We start from the raw sequence: 18,732 nt of genomic DNA on the forward strand, positions 1-18,732 counted from the left end.
TTTATAGTCTGTCTCCAACACTGGTCATTCACACAGAAAAATCGACCTCTAAGTGCTGAGACAAATTCCCTTTGACCATGAATTATGCATTTTATTTAATTCCAGAGAAATTCCATGTTCAGAATCACCTAACGTCCTCAGAGAGCCTGTCCCCGGATACCTACAATCAGATTAAACAATTACTTTCCTATTAAAAATTCATTTACAAAATACAGGATGTCTGTCTCTCCTGGTGAAAATTCTCTGCATTATTCACCAAAACCCAAACAGATGGAGAGCCAACGAAGCCATGTCTTTATTGAGGATGCTGCCACTACACTGAGGGTGCAGAGCTTCTTTCCTCCTTAGGAAAAGCACCGTTTTGATGGTGAACTTTCTTTTTATGAAGCGGATAACCTCATTAATCCTATAAATCCAAAGGACACACTTTATTAACCTAGATGTTAATCAAAAGGTAAAATCTAACCAAGGTATGTCTCTTTTAACAAAGCCTTTTCCCTTTAATTAGGTAAACCAAGTAGACACAATTAAGGGAAACAGATTGTCTTTTAACTCTATTGTCCTTCTAAAGGTTGCAAAAGCAACCCTCATGTCTTTTCTCAGAGACCTGTTTTGTGGGCTTCAGTTACTGTGGACTAGACTGTAGACAAATCTGTTGCAAAAAGAATCATCTTGCTCTTTATTTCTAAGAATGTTGAGTGTAATCTACCAACATTCTTTCATCAGAGTGTGAGCTTCAATTTCTAAAAATATTTTTGCTAAAACTATACATATACATATATTCAAAGAAAAATGGAATTAGGTTCTCTGTCTTGTTTTCATTCTCAGAGCTTGGCTTTGATCCAGAGAGCCTCCTCTCTGGTTCTCCCCCTGCCCGGAAATGGAGATTATTGGGTCTGTGTTCAGAGGCAGCCAACCATCAGGTTAGGAGCACATTCCTACTGACCACTGCCAGCTTTCACAGGGTCAAGACTCAATCCTCTCCTCTTTAAGAAAAAACTCCTGCTTTCTGTCTTTATAAATGGATAATCTGGGCCTTCTATGGTTATTCTGGACTTTTTTTCATTTAAAGAGGTGCTCCACAAAAAAGGGGATCATGCACTCCACAAAAAGGATGGGGTCCTTATTTCAGTATATGTAATGAAGGTTTTAAAAAACAGAATGATCCCAAATTTGATTCTATAAAAGAGTTTTGAAGCACAAAGAAGATATGGTTACATCCCTGACGTCAGGAAGAGCAACTTTTTGTCCTTCAGTTCTATCTGTATGTATGTATACATCTGTATGTTTACATGATAGCACAGGACTGGGTAGTGTTTCATTCTGTTGTACACTGGGTCATTATGAGCTGGAACCAACCAGACAGTACCTAACAACATGTTTACACTATGTATGTATATGTAATAATTTTGTACCCCTGGATATGACCGAATTAGATTATAATTTCCCTTCAAAGAGCTTTATTCTGACTGGTAGATTAATAAGCACTTATATAGACTGATTAGTCCTAATATTCCCAGAAATTAATGAAATGAAATTTATACCGATAAAACTTATGTTTTCTACTATGCAAGGTTAAAGTGTTTCTAAGATGTTGGAATTAACGCTACATTGAATATGTGGTATTTTTTCAAGAAAAATAATTTGTCCTAAACTAAACACTGATTTTTCCACAATGAAAGAGGAAAGCACAGAGATGGAGCAAGACGGTGATGTGAGTGGACACTCCCATTTACTCTTGCACCAACCCACTGAACAACAAATAAAAACAAGCAGACTGAGATCTCAGAACTCCAGATGGCAGCTGAGGTGGAGAGTCAAGGTAGGTCCAGAAGCAGGAGAGAGGAAAAGCAGGAATGGCACAGAATCTGAACCTACCCACGAACTTTGGGAGCGCTCATTGCAGCCATTTTGGGATGGGACTGGGCAACACTCCAAACAGGTAACACAGGCAGCTAATCTGAGGAAGCTGTAGCCCAATTTTTTTAAGGTGGCATAAATTGGCTGTGAAAGTCTGTGGGTGAATTGGGAGGGGGCAAAGAGAGACTCTGGTGCTGCAAGAGAGTGCTGCTTAATCTGAGGGCCAAGACAGATGAGTACTAGGACCAGGAATTGCCAGGGCAGCAGGGAGAGGGGAATACTTCAGACAGGTGACACAGAGGGAAACGACTAGCTCCCTGCCCACAACAGGTCACCATGGGAGAGCCTGTGCAAGGGAGCCCATGAGGGAGAGACAGCCTCCACCCTTGCCATAGGAACATCAAGCCCCACTGCTTATGTCAGCACTTGTGACCTGCTAAACTCCTTCCTCTTGTGCATGCATACTGAATTCCCAGAGATCAAGCATCCAGAACTCCTGAATCAGCACTGAAAAAAAACCTAAGGGTAAGAGTGTCCTCTAGTGGTTTTCAGAAGGTAACAAGTGCACTGCTGCTAGGTTGAATCTGACTCATAGTGACCCAGTGGGGTGGACTGGAGTTCCCCCGTGGTGTTCCCAGGGCTGTGAGTCTTCGCAGAGGCAGGCTGCTGCATCTTTCTCCTGTGGAGAAGTTGAGGTAGCAGCCAGGCATTTGGTTGCTGTACCACCAGGGTGTCCAATCAGAAGAATTTCCCACGAAAACCAGAATACAAAATTTAAAGAAGAAAAAAAAAGACCCAGGTTCAACAAAAAATAGAAAACACAAAATCACAGGAAGGACCAATCAAAAGCAAAACATGAAGAGGAAATTTCTCCTACGGCAGCTAGGTAAAGGCAAAGAACTGATAATTTCCCGACTATGGTGCTAAATATGTTTTAAAAAAGCAAAAAACACATAGAAAACAAACTAGTGGAGATCAGGAAACAAATGGAGGAACAAAATGAGAGACTCAACAAGGAAATTTCAGAAAAAAACCAGAGAACTAATGGAACTGAAGAATAAAACAACTGAATTGGAAAAAGCAAGAAAAACATTCAACAATAGAGTCAAACAGACAGAAGACAGAATAAATGAATTAAAAGACAAATGATCTTATCAAGTCTCAATAGAAACAAGAAAAAAGAACAAAGAAAAGCAAACAAACCCAAAAGGAAATACAGGATTCAATTAAGAAATCTAACATAATAATTATTGGAATCCCAGAGCACCCTGACAATAAAGGCATAGAAACAATTTTCCAAGAGATAATCAGGGAATTTCCTAGACCTGAATAGAGAAGCCTGCAAATACAGTAAGCTACATGCGAAGAGGCACAAAAAATCAGCCCCTTGCCATATCTACAGTAAAATTCTTGAAAACCAAAGATGAGAGAATTCTGAAAGCAGCAAGACAGAAACTCAATATAACATACCAAGGGTCTTTCATAAGAATCAGTGCGGATTTCTCCCCAGAAACAATGGAGCAACATATATAAAATACTGAATGGAAACAATTGCCAACAAAGAATTTTTTACCCAACAAAGTTGTTATTCAAGAACGAAGGGGAAATCAAGACATTCCCAAACAGAAGCTATGGGAGCTTGCCACTACCAGACCAGCTTTCCAAGTATTACTCAAGAGATACTCCAAATGGAAAGGCAAGAGCATTAAATAGTTGTATCTATACATGGGGCAAATAAATAGATCTCCAAAAAATGTAACACAGTTGATCATAGATCAAGTATATGATACTACTTTCAGGGAATAACCTCAATAATTAAATCTAACAAACAATATCGTTTGATAAGGAATAAGCACAAAGTAAACTTATCGAATACAGTTGTGTTGATGTTAATGGAGACACACAAACAGAAATGGGGGAGGCGGGAGAGTATCAGGAATAGAGTTATTAGGCTCAGGGAAGTCAATGCATAATCTCAAGGTGGGGGTAAGTGGCAATAATTTTTAATGGATACTTACAAGGACTAATGTCCTGAGGGATTTGGATATTTGACAGTGACTGAGGTGACTAGGGATCTGTGGGATGGTAGGAGACAAAATTTTCTAGCTTCCTCAGCCTGTAGGTTTCTAGAACTGGCAAAAATTTAGATCTGCTTTATTTTGTAATCAATTTGGAGAGCTTGTTCTGTAGCATTCAACTATGTTTAATTGCTTTCTAATGTGAAACTCGGGATATCTCCTGACATTTCTTTTAGGTCTTTCTGTATATTTTGAAAAAGAGTTTTTACTTAGTTTTTTTCACTTTCTCATTAATGCATTTAATCTTCATATCTCCCATGAAAGCATAATTTTAAATGACTTAAATCCTCCACATCATGAACCCTGGCTTGGCTGCATATTATGTGAAGTCTGAACATAGAGACTCATTTAGAAGTAAGTCAAGCAGCTGAATTCAGTAAAACAGCTGGGTCTATTAAACTCTTTCAGCTGAATTTCAGTAACTATCAATTTCCAAAACATATTGTTTCAATAATTCCAGATGATTTTCAATCTATTCTATTGTAAAGATTTTTCATTATTATATATTTTAAATACATATAAAAGTGTTAAAAATAACATACAAAAGTCACATTGTGGGTTCCCCCGTCAAATTTACCAATTGTTAACTTTGTCTTATTTGCTTCAAATGTCTTTTTAATATTATTGATATAGCTAAATCCTCCCAATTGTTTTTATCTCTTCTACCATTCTTTGCAGTAATTTTCTAAAACAGATTATTTCCAAAACATATAGTTCCAAACAATATGATTTATGAGTTTCAGTAATTTAGATGATACCATGTTACACGATAGGCAATGTAAATGTTTCACTTCATGTTGTATTTGAGATTTATTCATATTTGGATATATTGATGTGCTTCCTTCATCATAACTGCAATGTAATATTTCTAGTGTATGAATAAACTGAAATTTGGTTTTCTAGTCCCATTAAAAAAAAAAAAGGAAAGCATAGGACACAATCTGAAAGAATACAGAAAGCTGTACAATGTTTGTGGAAAACAAACTTTGTCATAGTTGAGAGTACCTAAGAACTGATGGCTTTAAAGGTTGGTTACAGAGCTTTAGTAATTACTAGGTTTCTCTTACTAAAACTAAAAAAACCCAACTCGTTGCTATGGAGTCGATTCTTACAGCGACACTATAGGACACAGCAGAACTGCCCCACAGGGTTTCCAAGGCTGTAACCTTTATGGAAACTGTCACATCTTTCTCCTGTGGAGCGACCTTTTGGTTAACAGCCAAGCACACAACCACTGCACCACGAGGGCTTTTACTAAAGGTTATGCTGAAGAAGGCAAAATTGACTGCCAATAGTATAAAAGATGAACAAAGGGAAGGGTCCTCTCCCAAAACCAAAAAACCAACCCTCTTGCCATCAAGTCAATTCCGACTCATAGTAACTCTATAGGTCAGAGCAGACCTGCACCATAGGGTTTCCAAGGAGTGGCTGGTGGATTGGAACTGCTGACATTTTAGTTGGCAGCCACAGCTCTTAACTGCTGCACCACCAGGGCTCCCAGCAGGATGGAAGTCTTTACAGGGTTACTGAGAACTGGGATAAGGGGACATTGATGGCACTGAAACAAAGGTCTTAATGCAGTACTACCTGAGCTTGGTTGGGTCAATAGGAATCCTGCTAATCCTCCATTAAAAAACCCATTGCCGTCAAGTAGATTTATAGTGACCCTGTAAGACAGAGTAGAACTGACCCACAGGGTTTCCAAAGCTGAAATCATTACGGAAGCCGACTGCCACATCTTTCTCCTTTATGGTGGCTGATGGGTTCAATCGACTGATCTTTCAGTTAGCAGCCAAGGGCTTAACCACTGCACCATCAGGGTTCCTTCCTTCAACATTAAAGAACCATAAACAATCTCCCTCTATTGTGGAGGAATTTTTTAAAAAGCCAGAAGACAAAGGTTACAGTGAGAAGCCCCACCTGGAATTGCCCATGGATATGGTGTGGCAGATAAAACATAAACCAAGATAAGGATTAATACAGAGGCCAAGGTTCCCTGTTCAACACCCAGTCAGGGTTCCAAGTCCATATACATATGAATGGGTAAAATGGTCAAGGTGAAAAAGTCTTTTGTGACTCTAAGATGGTTGGAGAAATCTACACAGAGGATAAGGTTAGACTAGGAGCCCTGGTTAAGAGCTAGGCTGCTAACCAAAAGGTCGGAGGTTCCAACCCACTAACAACGGGAAAAAAGACCTGGCAATCTGCTCCCATAGATTACAGCCTAGGAAGCTCTGTCGGGGAACTTACACTGTCCTTTATGGTCACTATGAGTTGGAAACGTTATCCTGGGAATATATGAGCACACAAGAAACTCACTGCCACCGAGTCGATTCTGACTGACAGCAATCCTATATGGCAGAGTAGAACTGCCCCATAGGGTTTCCAAGGAGCAGCTGGTGGATTTGAACTGCTGACCTTTTGGTTAGCGGCTGAAGCTCTAAACCACCGTGCCACCAGGGCACCCAACAGTTGATAGTACTAAGGTGAAAGTCTGGGATGTTAACAGATTTCAAAAATTGTATAAAGTTCCTGTAGATCTGTTAGTACCCTCACTGTCCATGATATCTGGGTGCTACTTTGCCTGATTATCAGACAAAATACAGTAGAATCAGTCAGAATTTCAATTATTCTTTAAAATGTCAAGTCTGTCATAATTTTAATTTGAATCTAGCATCATATAGGCCAGTGGTTTTCAACTGGGAATTCATATCACTTAATTTCTTAGTCATCTAGTGTTGCTCTAACAGAAATATCACAAGCAGATGGTTTTAACAAACAGAAGTTTATTCTCTCTCAGTCTAGTAAGCTAGAAGTCCAAATTCAGGGCGTCAGCTCCAGGTGAAGGCTCTCAGCTCTTAAGAAAGGTCCTTGTCATCAATCTTCTCCTGGAGTAGGAGCTTCTTTGCGCAGGAACTGCAGGTCCAAAGGATGTGCTCTGCTCCCAGTGATTTTTCTTGGTGTGAGGTCCCCCACTCTCTGCTTACTTCCCTTTCATCTCTTGTAAGATAAAAGGTGGTGCAGGCTACACCCCAGGGAAACTCCCTTTACACTGAATCAGGGATGTGACTTTAGTAAGGGTGTTACAATCCCACTGTAATCCTCTTTAACATAAAACTGCAATCATAAAATGGAGGATAACCACACAATACTGGCAATCATTGATACATATTTTTGGGGGACACAATTCAATCCATGACATTCCACCCTTTGGCCCCCCCAAATTCATGTCCTTCCTACATGTAAGATACAATGACCCTATCGTATCACAGCAGAAGTCTTAAATCAACTCCAAGTCCAAAATCCAAAAATTCCTCTTCATCTGTAAAGTCTAGAGTACAAGTTATCTGCTTCCAAAGTACAATGGCAGAACAGGCACAAGCTTTCCATTACAAATGGGAGAAATTGCAGGGAAAGAAGGCATTAACAGGCATCAAGTAAGTTAGCAGAACAATTACATTAGCCCTCACGGCTTGAAAATAATCCTGTTCTCTTGAGACCATTGACACAATAGCCCTGCCCTCCAGACTCTAGGTATTGGCCACAATCCCCAGATTCTGAGCGGAGGCCCCTCTGTTCTGGGCTTCAGCTCCGCCTTCCAGGCCCACTGGGACGGCAACTCTGCTCCTTTGGCTTTAGGCACACCATTCTCTTAGTCCGTATGAGTGGCAACTCCACTCTAAAAAACCCCAGAGGCCATGACTCCACCCTTTGAAACTTCAGAGATCGTAGCCATATCTTCTGAGACTAAGGCAGCTCTGCTTCCTGTGTTGTCTCTTCAGTTTCTGCTTCCTAGTTCCTTGGCCTCTGGGCCCCTCGGGCCTCACACCCGCATCTGCCGTGCTGGGGCAAGTGTTCCAAAGCTCTGTAGCTCCACCAATAAGTGCCTGGAAGTACCCTACTCGGCCAGTAAACTTCGACTGGAATGCACTTCAGCTGCCAAGCTCCACTGATAAGTGCTCGGAGGCACCCCACTCCACCAGGAAGCCTCCTGCGCAAAGGTACTCACCTCCCTCACTCCATGGGTCAGCTCCAGTGCTGTCTGGTGCTGGTCTCCTGGTTCTGCTGCTGTTGGTTCTGTCACTGCCAGTCCTCTATCCATTCAGTTTCAAAACTGCTTCCACATTTTAGACATCTGTTACAGCAGCACCCTACTCTTGATACCAAATTCTTAGTGATCTAGTGCTGCTGTAACAAAAATATCACAAGCGGATGGCTTTAACAGAAGTTTATTCTCTCACAGTCTAGCAGGTTAGAAGTCGAAATTCAGGGCGTCAACTCCAGGTGAAGGCTTTGTCGTCAGCTCTGGAGTAAGGAAGGCCCTTATCAATCTTCCCCTGGACTAGGAGCTTCTCCGCGCAGGAACCCTGGGTCCAAAGGACGTGCTCTGCTCCCAGTGCTGCCTTCTTGGTGGTATGAGGTCCTTCACTCTCTGCTTACTTCTCTCTCCTTTTACCTCTTGTAAGCTAAAAGGTGGTGCAGGCCACATCCCAGGAAAACTCCCTTTACATTAAATCAGGGACATGACCTTCATAAAGGTGTTATAATCCCACTCTAGCTCTCTTTAACATAAAATTACAATGACAAAATGGAGGACAACCACATAACACTGGAAATCATGACCTAACCAAGTTGACACACATTTCTGGGGGACACAATTCAATCCATGACACTTACCTATGGAGTTTTTTTGGTTTTTTTTTTAAACATTCACGTTTAGAACCAACCCTGGAAAATCACGAAAGATTTGTTTTCTCCCACTTTGTAAAAAAGTATTAGAAATAATTAGGTTTATTTGATATGCGTTACACGAGAAGTGTTGTAAAATCAAAACGTATGCCTAATTTTCTTCAGATTAAATTTGTAATCTGCACTTTTCTTGAGCTTTCTCTAACTCGTAACAATAGATTAGGCTTTTGTAAACAGAAATAAAACACTTTCCTTTTCTCCCTGCCTTAACCAAAAAACCACACCAGTTGCCATCGAGTCAGTTCTGACTCATAGTGACCCTATAGGACAGAGTAGAACCTCCCCATAGAGTTTCCAAAGAGCAGCTGGTGGATTTGAACTGTTTATCTTTTGGTTGGCAGCCAAGCTCTTAACCACTGCGCCACCAGGGCTCCTCTCCCTGCTTTACCCTTCTCAAAATTTGAAAACTCTTAATGAGCATTCTTCTTTTTATGGTAATGTAATTAAATGCATAACTTCAGTAAGAATCTGCCCTTGTTTACGGGACATAACTGGAAACTTCAGCTACATAACCAAACCTTGACTGGAATGTCATTATTTGAGAACGACGCTCACAGAATCAAGGAAATACTTTAGTTGATGTTAGATCTGTTACTAACGGGACTTTTCGTGATAAAATTAAGATATACAATTTGAATAACCTCCATAAAATTGATCTCAAATAACAATGAAAAACTTATTTGACAAACAAGATTAAAAAATATAAGAGGTGCAAGTTCAATATGGCCCGTGGCTTGTGGGAAGGCCCAGATGGCCAGTTGGCCCACTAAAATTACCTCTCCTAAACGCTTTGCCACAAAACCTGTTGCCGTCGAGTCGATTCCAACTCATAGCGGCCCTATAGGACAGAGTAGAACTGCCTTGTAGAGTTTCCAAGGAGCACTTGGTGGATTCAAACTGCCAACCTTTTGGTTAGCACCAGTAGCACTTAACCACTACACCTCCCTCACTGGAAAGGATCTTACCAGGTAGTTCTCAGCCAAACTTCAAGGACTAGAACTGTGGGTATACATTTCCCAGCTCAAGCGGGCTCCAACAGACTTTTGGAGCTGCACATCAGGTAAAGGCTCACACTCAGGATAACTTGTGAAGCATCTCCCCAGAAGCAGATGAAATCTTGAGATAGACAGCTGTCCCAAGACCAAAGATCAAGAACATTTCCCCCACTGTTTTGCCTCTTTTAATCCTTACTGCTTTCCCCATGCTTTCATGCTCGTAAAAATAATGCAGTTATTTAAGTTTTACAGGTCACAGCCACTAATGGAAATTTTTCAGACTGCTGGATATGTCACCAAAAACCTAGGTCCGTACATGATACTGAGACCCTTTAGTCTTACCTGTAACAAACTACAATCTAGTCCCAGATACTACTGTAAATCTTACAATGACTGCTAAAGATGTAGTTTTTACGGTCTGATTGTGGGCTCCTCCAGAGTCTGGTAGCATGTTTTCACCTTACCTTTGCAACGAATGTGATTGTTCAAATGGCCTCCTCACGTTTAAATGCCTTTCAAGACATTATGGAGGCAATAACGTTTTTCCACCTTAGTCTTTGAAGCAAGTTGGTCAATGATGAAGAAATGAAGTAAATGGGGAAATAAAAAGCAGATGCTAATAAAATTTAAAGATTTTAAGTAATTGCTTTCATAGAAAAAAAAGTCTGAAAATAGAACTTATAAAATGGGAACAGAATGAGACCAGCTCACATCTCTTTCTTTGGAGAACTCACCAGAACTCAAAAATTGCAGGAAACAGTGAAGCCAACAGATTCTGAGGAAGGTTCCTCAACAAAGTAGCACTTTGATCTCCCAAAATTCTGCACTGTCCAGTTTCTTCTTCTCTGGAAAATGAGACCTCTATTTTGTCTTTCCTTTATATAGAAAAAAAAATAAAAAACTTCATCAGTGCTACATTCCACGGAACCCTAATTCCAGATACTAAACCTAGTCAGGGTTTCTCATTCTCTGGACACACCCTGTTTGTCTGGATTGGAATTACAAGACAATTAAAAATTTAAACCTCCTACAATGTTGGAAAACAAAGAGACAAAGCAATTGTGAATGGTCATTTGAAAATACTTTTATTCCTTTATTTACTCAATAAATATTTTTTTACTGCATTCTTTGTACCAGGAAATGTTCTAGTCCTGAAAATACATCGGGTAACCAGACACACTGGGTCTCCATGGACAAAGAACTGGAATTCCCTGGAGGAAATCTGGAATTAAACATAAAAGGGAGATAAATATGGAAAGTTGCATTAAACAAAAATGATGTGACAAAAATAAGACACATTACTGGGATGGTGAATAGTAGAGGAGAGTGGTAGGGCACAGGCCACATACTATTGTCTTGAACATGTTGATGATATTAACTATCATAAGGAAAATGGAAGAAGCCCTGGTGGTGCAGTGGTTAAGTACCTGACTGCTAAGTGAAAGGCCAGCAGTTTGAACCACCAGCAACTCTGCAAAAGATCTGGTGATCTGCTTCTGTAAAGATTACAGCCTTGGAAATCTATAGCACTGTACTATGTCCTATAGGGTCACTGTGAGTCAAAACCAACTTGATGGCAATGTTGTTTTGGTTTTTTTTAAAGGAAAATAAAAATCTCATTTTATGTTTTTTTTTTAAACAGGGAAAATAAAGTGCCCATCAAAATGTACTACGTAACTGTACTACCTTCTAACTCAGAATTGAAACTTAGACTAGAGTGGAATTCAAGGTTTTTCCTTAATAATTCCCTATTTTTAGTTTTTTTTTGAATAGCACTATAAATATTTAACAGAAAAAAGAATTATAGGCCTTTATTAAAATTTATGAATACACAAGTTTTATTCAATTGAAATACACAAAAATTTTGTTTGTGATTATCTGTACATATTTTTGGAAGTTTTTCATATATAATACACATTCTAGAATCAACCAAAAAACCTAACCTGTTGCTGCTGAGTCAATTCTGACTCATAGCAACCCCACAGGAGAGAGCAGAACTGCCCCATAGGGTTTCTAAGGAGCAGTTGGTGGATTCAAACTACCGACCTTTTTTGGTTAGCAGCCGTAGCTCTTAACCACTGTGTCATCAGAGCTTCCAACCCATGGCAAAAAAAACACCAAACCGAACCAGTTGCTGTCTAGTAGATTCCGACCCATAGTGACCCTACAGGACAGAGGAGAACTGCCCCCCAGGGTTTCCAAAGAGCAGCTGGTGGACTTGAATACTGACCTTTTTGGTCAGTAGCAGAGCTCTTAACCACTGTGCCACCAGGGCTCCTATCTAGGGCAGTGGATCTCAAATGTCTTTGCACACTGAAATTATCTGGGAGTTTAAAAAAACTCTGATGGTTGTTTCCCATCAAGAGATTCTGATTTAATTGTTCTTAGGCGTGGCCTAGAAATTTAGAGTTTTAAAAGGTCTCCAAGTGATTCCAAAAGACATCAACATTTGAAATCCAGTTTTCTAAGAAACTAAGGCCCAAAATACGGGCTTGTTACAGAAGAAGATCATGTTTGGTAAAGTAGAAAGTCAGCAAAAATGAGAGAAATGCTCAATGAGATTAACTGAAAGAATAGGCACAATAACACACTCAAACATACCAATGATCAAGAAAATGGTACCGGACCTGGCAACGGTTCCCTCTGTTATATATATGTTCGCCATGAAATGGAACCAACTCAACAGCAACAATTACACCGACGGTGTCTGGTACATGGACCACTATCGGCATTTCCCAGCTTTGTAGAAAATCAAAATCAAAGGCCCCATCTCAACCTACTGAATCAGGATCTGCATTTTAACAAGATCTCAGCAGATTCACAAGATGTATGAGAAGCACTGGTTCTGAACAGTTTAGATTCTCCACCATAGGGCATAAAACCTGTACAGAAAGTGAGAATACTCCCACTACTTCATTCAGTTGATAAACGGATCTCTGCTGAAAAAAGAAAACATACACATTGCCCAGCCATCTCAGATATTGTGCCTAGATTGTAATAATTGAGCTACCCTGAGCTTGATGATAAGCCTCTCAGTTTCTCAAAATTTCTCTCCGTTGGATATTGGCTCAAAATATTCTTAGTTTAAAATGCTGAAATCTACAACCGAGCTTATGATGAGCAGGAGAACCGTCATGCCTATCCTATTTCTACATAAGACGAGCCCCCCCAGCAGAGGTAACTGTTGCAAATTATTTTAAGTTTTCTCGTGTATATCTCGGAGCCCTGGTGGCGCAATGGTTAAGAGCTCCGCTTCTAACCAAAAGGTCAGCAATCCAAATCCGCCAACCTTGGAAACCCTATTGGGACAGTTCTACTCTGTTCCATAGGGTCACTATGAGTCAGAATCGACTTGATGGCAACAAGTTTGGTTTTGGGTGTATCTCCGATTTTTGGTTATATATGCTGACTTTGAAATTTTATCATTCCCAATTTATATTCAACTCATTGACTTCTTTATGGCATTGCCACAGCATATCTGCCTGCTTCCCAACCCAGATGCTTCTAAATTATAAAAAAAATTTAAATTAGTTCAGTGTTTAGAGGACAGGGCCAAGATGACAGAATAGTCAGACGCTTCCTGTTGTCCCTCTTACACCAAAAACTGAAAAACACAAATGAATCCATCGTATATGACAATCAAGAGACCTGATCATCAAAGACAAAGCTAAACAGTCAGACTGAGTGGCAAACAGAAGAAAAGACAATTCAAAAGCAGTGAAGAAGTGCCATTCATGAGGTTGCCCACACCCTGCTCGCTGGGATAGCTGGCACACACGGGCTGACGCACGCAGTAGCATTTGGGACATGTCTCACCATGTCCAGAGAGGCTGGGCGGAAGAGGCTGCACAAGCCTGCAGACCCTGGTGGAAGTGGTGCTGGACCCAGGGAAGTTAAGTGCAAGGGGGACGATCACAGCAGAGAAGTGCCTCTTTCTGCTTACCCACCCCCTCACCCCACTCTGCTCCAACATGAGTCTGGCCATATTCAACAACTGCCATGCCCACCTATGCTGGAACGCAGGAGTATCCGCTTCCAAACCAGTCTCGTACCGTAAGCTGAGAACTCAGGGCAGCCACTGCCCCTTTGACTAGGCACTGGCACAAGGGGTCCACAGACCTGTAGTGCCATTCCCTCCTGTCTAGACTTATTGGGGCCCATTCAACACCACACACCCTCATTAGCATAAAGCACGGCACACACCTGAAACCTATTTTCAACGGCAGCAGCCAATGAGGAGTTGCACATTCATGACATTTAACACTGTTCTGCCCATTAAGAAGAGACATCGCACACCCACATAAGGGGCCTGAGAATAAGTGGTACTTCCCAGTCCCTCCAGCCAACAGCATCAGGTGCCCAAGGATGGGCTGCAAGATCCACACCACACACGCTCTAGGGGACAGGGACATGCCCTCCACCCAGGCACGTGGAGGCAGACTTCAGCCCCCTATGCAGCCAGATACCTGGGCCTGCTCCAAACCCCACTACACAGCCCTACCCGTCTAAGACTGTAAGTGAGAATCTACATCACATACTCTGTGACCAACAACCTGGACACCTGTAGAACATCTGCACAAGAAAAATGAACAGACCCCTGGGTTCATATACCTCATAGCTGCTCTAAAAACCTGAAAACAGAAAATAAGAGCTTCAAAGATGCCAATAACTAAAGTAGCTCACACGCTCAGCTTACGCAGACATATCAAAATAAAGCAAAAAGATAGGACTCAGTAAACAAACACAGAATAGATATAATAACTTATCGATGGTTCAGAACCAACAGTCAATATCAAATCACATAAAGAACAAGGTCAAGATGGCTCCAGCAAGTGACCAAAACAAAAAACCAGGAAATGCTGCAGAGAAAACAAGGTCTTGGAGTCATCAGAGAGAGAATTAAAAAAATTAATATACGGAGCTCTTCAAGAAATCAGGAAAGAGTTTGGGCAAAACTGAGACCAAACCAAGGAACACACAGAAAAAACATCAGAAAAGTTCAGGAAAACAATAAAAGAACACAACAAATTTAACAGGATGCTAGAAACAAGAGAGACACGAACTGTGGGGACCATGGTCTTGGAGAACACCTAGCTCAGTTGGCATAACACAGTTTATAAAGACAATGATCTACATTCTTGGTCAGTAGCGTCTGAGGTCTTAAAAGCCTGTGAGCAGCCAGCCATGTAAGATACTCCACTGGTCTCATCCCTTCGGGAGGCAAGGAAGTGTGAAGAGAACAGGATACAAGGGTAAGATCAGTCCGAAGGACTAATGGACCACAGCTACCAAGGTCTCCACCAGACTAAGTCCAGAACAGCTAGATGGTGACCAGCTACTACTACTGACTGCTCTGACCAGGATCACAACAGAGGATTCTGGACAGAGCTGAAGAAAGATATAGAACAAAATTCTAACAAAAAAAAAAAGACCAGATTTACTGGCCTAAAGGAGACTGGAGAAACCCCGAGAGTATGGCCCCCAGACACCCTTTTAGCTCAGCGGTGAAGTCACTTCCAAGGTTCACCGTTCAGCTGGGGAGTGGACAGCCCCATAAAACCAAATGGGACTAATGAGGCACAGCAGTCCAGGGACATGGACTAGAAGGCAGAAGGGGACAGGAAAGCTGGTGATAGGGAACCCAAGGTTGAGTAAGCATAGTGTTGATGTGTTGTGAGGTTAACCATTGTCATGGAGCAACATGTGCACTGTTTAATGAAAAACTATTATGTTCTGTAAACTTTCATCTAAAATGAGAATAGCAGCACAACTGGAAAAACATAGTCAATGTCACTGAAATATGCATGTAGAAATTTTTGAAATGGTGTATTTTTGGCTATGTATATTTTCACCAAAAAACAAAAAGATCAAGAAGGGAGAGGGTTGACATGTGGCATTGTTAACCAATGTCATAGAACAATATGCATACTACTGTTTCATGAGAAACTACTCTGTAAAACTTTACCTGAAATTAAAAAAAAAAAATTAAAAAATGAAATTTCAAAATTAAGCAACTCAATACAAGGTCACAGGAGCAGAACTGAGGCAATGGAGGTCAGAATTAGACTGAAAATAAATCCCCTGACACCAACTTGAAGAAAAATCAGACAAAAGAATTTAAAAAAATGAAGAAACCCTAAGAATTATGTGGTATATTATCAAGTGGAAAAACTTACGACTGACTAGAGTACCAAAATGGGTGGGATGACAGAAAACACAAAGAGGGCTACTGAAGATATGCTGGCAAAAAACTTCCCCGATATCATGAAAAATGACAACATAGCTATCCAAGAAGCTCAACAAAGCCCACACAGGGTAGATCCCAAAAAATATTCACCAAGACATATTATAATTAAACTTGTCAAAACCAAAGACACAGAACCTTCAGAGCAGCTAAGGATAAATGAAAAGTCACCTACAAAAGAGAACCAGGAAGATTAAACTCTACTCAGCAGAAAACAATGCAGACAAGAAGACAATGGGATAACATACATAAAATCTTGAAGAAAAAAAATTGCCGGCCAAGAAAATCACATATCCAGCAAAACTGACTCTAAAATACGATGGCAAAATTACATCATTTTCAGGTAAACAGAAATCAGGGGAATTTGTAAAAACCAAACCAAAATTACAATTATTAAAGAAAGAACCAACATATTTATCAGACAACAACCCAAGACTAGAACACAGGACAGAACCAGATATCAATCCAGATAGAAAAGTCACAAAAACAAGTCAAAGCTAAAACACTGAAAACAGGGAAACAGGTACATCAACGTGTAAATGATGACGACGTAAAAACGAAAAAGAGAAAACAGTGAGTATAGTCATACAACGTCCATAAGAAAAAAATAGATACCAAGAAATAAAAGATCAGTTTAAACTTACAAAAATAAAGGTAAATTTTAAGGTATCCACAAAGGAAGCTAACAAATCTACCCACCAAAATAAAAACACACAGACTCAGCAAACACAAAACAGTCAAAAAAAAAAAATACATAAAAAGAACACAGCACAGAAAATTAAGTAGAACAAAAAAACTATCAACACCACACACACAAAAAAATACATCAAAAAGACGGCAATAAATTCATACCTATCAATAAATTACATTAAATATAAAAGGTCTAGCGGAAGCAGGACCAAGGTGGCAGATGCTTCCGGTGCTCCCTCTTACAACAAAGACCCGAAAAAACAAGTGAACTGATTATATATGACAATCTAGGGGCTCTGAACATCAAAAGTAAAGTTGAGAAACCAGATTGAGTGGCCGGGGGAGGCAGTCACTTCAGAAGCAGCAAGTTGCCAGACCTGACCCGGCGAGAGCCTGAGCCCTTCAGCCCGGATCAGCATGGGGGTGAGCACTGAGGGAGGGAAGCACGGTGCTCAGGAGGTGTTTTCCACACCAGGAGAGACCCAGCAACAGAGAGTCTACTCGACCATCCAGAACCAGTGAGAAGCAGCCCTCAATCAGTAAAAGGTAACTACTTGCGTCCAGCCAACCCCGAGGATCAAAAACACCCCCCTTAGGGAGAAACGTCTCTCCCATTTACCTCCCCGCTCCCTGCTCTGCACTGGGTCCCAGACTGCCTTCAGCAATTGCCGAATCCCCTGGGGCGGAAGTAGGATCCGTCACACGCCCGGAGCCATTCTCCTTGTCTTGGAGAGTGAACAAATTAACAAACAGCAAAAAAAATAAACTGCTGGCTCCCTAAGCCAGGAATCCTGGGTAGGCACAGCTCCTTTGCCTAAGCACAGGCATAAAGGATCCACGGACTCTGGTGCCTTTCCCTCTGCATAGACTTGTGTGGACCCATATCAACAGCTTAGGCCCTCAATACCACAGTACAACACGGTATATATCTGAAGTCTAACTTCAACTGTTTCAGCAGTGAAGTAGCAGGGACATTTAACACTGCTCTACCCATTAAGCAGGGTCTTTACCTACCCACAACAGGAGCCTGAGGACCGGTGTCTCCACTCATACCACCTAGCCACCTGTGACAGAAGTCCAAGCAAAAGAGGTGCCCCCTAGTCCTTACAGCCAACAGCACTGTGTGCTCATAGTCCAGCTCCAAAACCCATCCATCTACGCACTCTAGGGAACAGGGACATGCTTTCCTCCTGGGCACTCAGGTGGCCGTTGGCCACCTGCCTTAGCCTGTGTCCCCCTACTGCAGCTGGATGCCTATGCCTACAACAATCACCCATGCCTGTCTAGAACTACAGGTGAAAGCCTGCACCACGAACTTCGTGGTCGGTTACCTGGACATCTGACCTAAATACATACAGGAGTGGGTGGACTCCTGGGCTCACATACTTTGTGGCACACCTGGCCCCCTGGAGGCAGGACACTGGAACTTCAAGGGTGCTGGTGACTGGGCTAGCTCACATGAGCAGCCTATTTAGGCATATCAAAACAAAACAAGCTAGGACACGGTAAGCAAACATAAAATAATTTACGCCTCAGAGACAACAATCAATATCAAATCACCTAAAGAAACAGTCCATGATGCCTTCAGCAAGCTCCCAAAATAAAGATTCTAGAAATCTTCCAGAGGAAAAAAATTTCTCGGAATTACCGAAAGCGGAATACAAAAACTTAATATACAGAACTCCTCAGGAAATTAGAAAGGAAACTAAGCAAACCACAGAGCACATAATAGAGGAAATTAAAAAGATTAGAGAAAAGCATAATGAAAAATTAAACAGGCCGTAAAAATCCATACAGAGACAGAAATCAGAAATCCAGAAGATGAACAATAAAATTTCAGAAGTGGACAAAACAAAGTCATAGGAGCAGAACTGAGGCAACAAAGTCAGAATTAGTGAGCGTGAAGATAAAGCACTTCATACCAATTTATTTCAGAAAAAATAAGATAAAAGGATTTAAACAAATGAAGAAACCCTAAGAATTATGTGGAATTCTATCAAGGGGAATAACCTACGAGTGATTGGAGTACCAGAACAGGGGGGATGAGAGAAAATACAGAGAGAGTTGTTGAAGACTTGTTGGTAGAAAACTTCCCTGATATCGAGAAAGACAAGAA

General features: G+C 41.0%; 1 protein-coding gene across 7 annotated transcripts in view; it reads right to left on the bottom strand.

Annotated features, from left to right (window-relative positions):
• The window catches only part of LOC101353124 (zinc finger protein 596-like), a 52,912-nt gene that overhangs the window by 14,945 nt on the left and 19,235 nt on the right, over positions 1-18,732 (bottom strand). For 5 of the 7 annotated variants that reach the window (XM_023725776.1, XM_023725775.1, XM_023725773.1 and 2 more), the window contains exon 3: positions 10,417-10,557. The exons of 1 other annotated variant lie outside the window; for it this stretch is intronic. The gene's annotated coding sequence lies outside the window, so the exon portion shown is untranslated. Of the gene's footprint in view, positions 1-10,416; positions 10,905-18,732 lie in introns of all 7 variants that reach the window. One more of the 7 variants, XM_023725772.1, reaches the window with a different exon arrangement.

The sequence above is a fragment of the Trichechus manatus genome, unplaced genomic scaffold, assembly GCF_000243295.1.
Source record: "Trichechus manatus latirostris isolate Lorelei unplaced genomic scaffold, TriManLat1.0 scaffold00395, whole genome shotgun sequence".
NCBI lineage: Eukaryota > Metazoa > Chordata > Mammalia > Sirenia > Trichechidae > Trichechus > Trichechus manatus.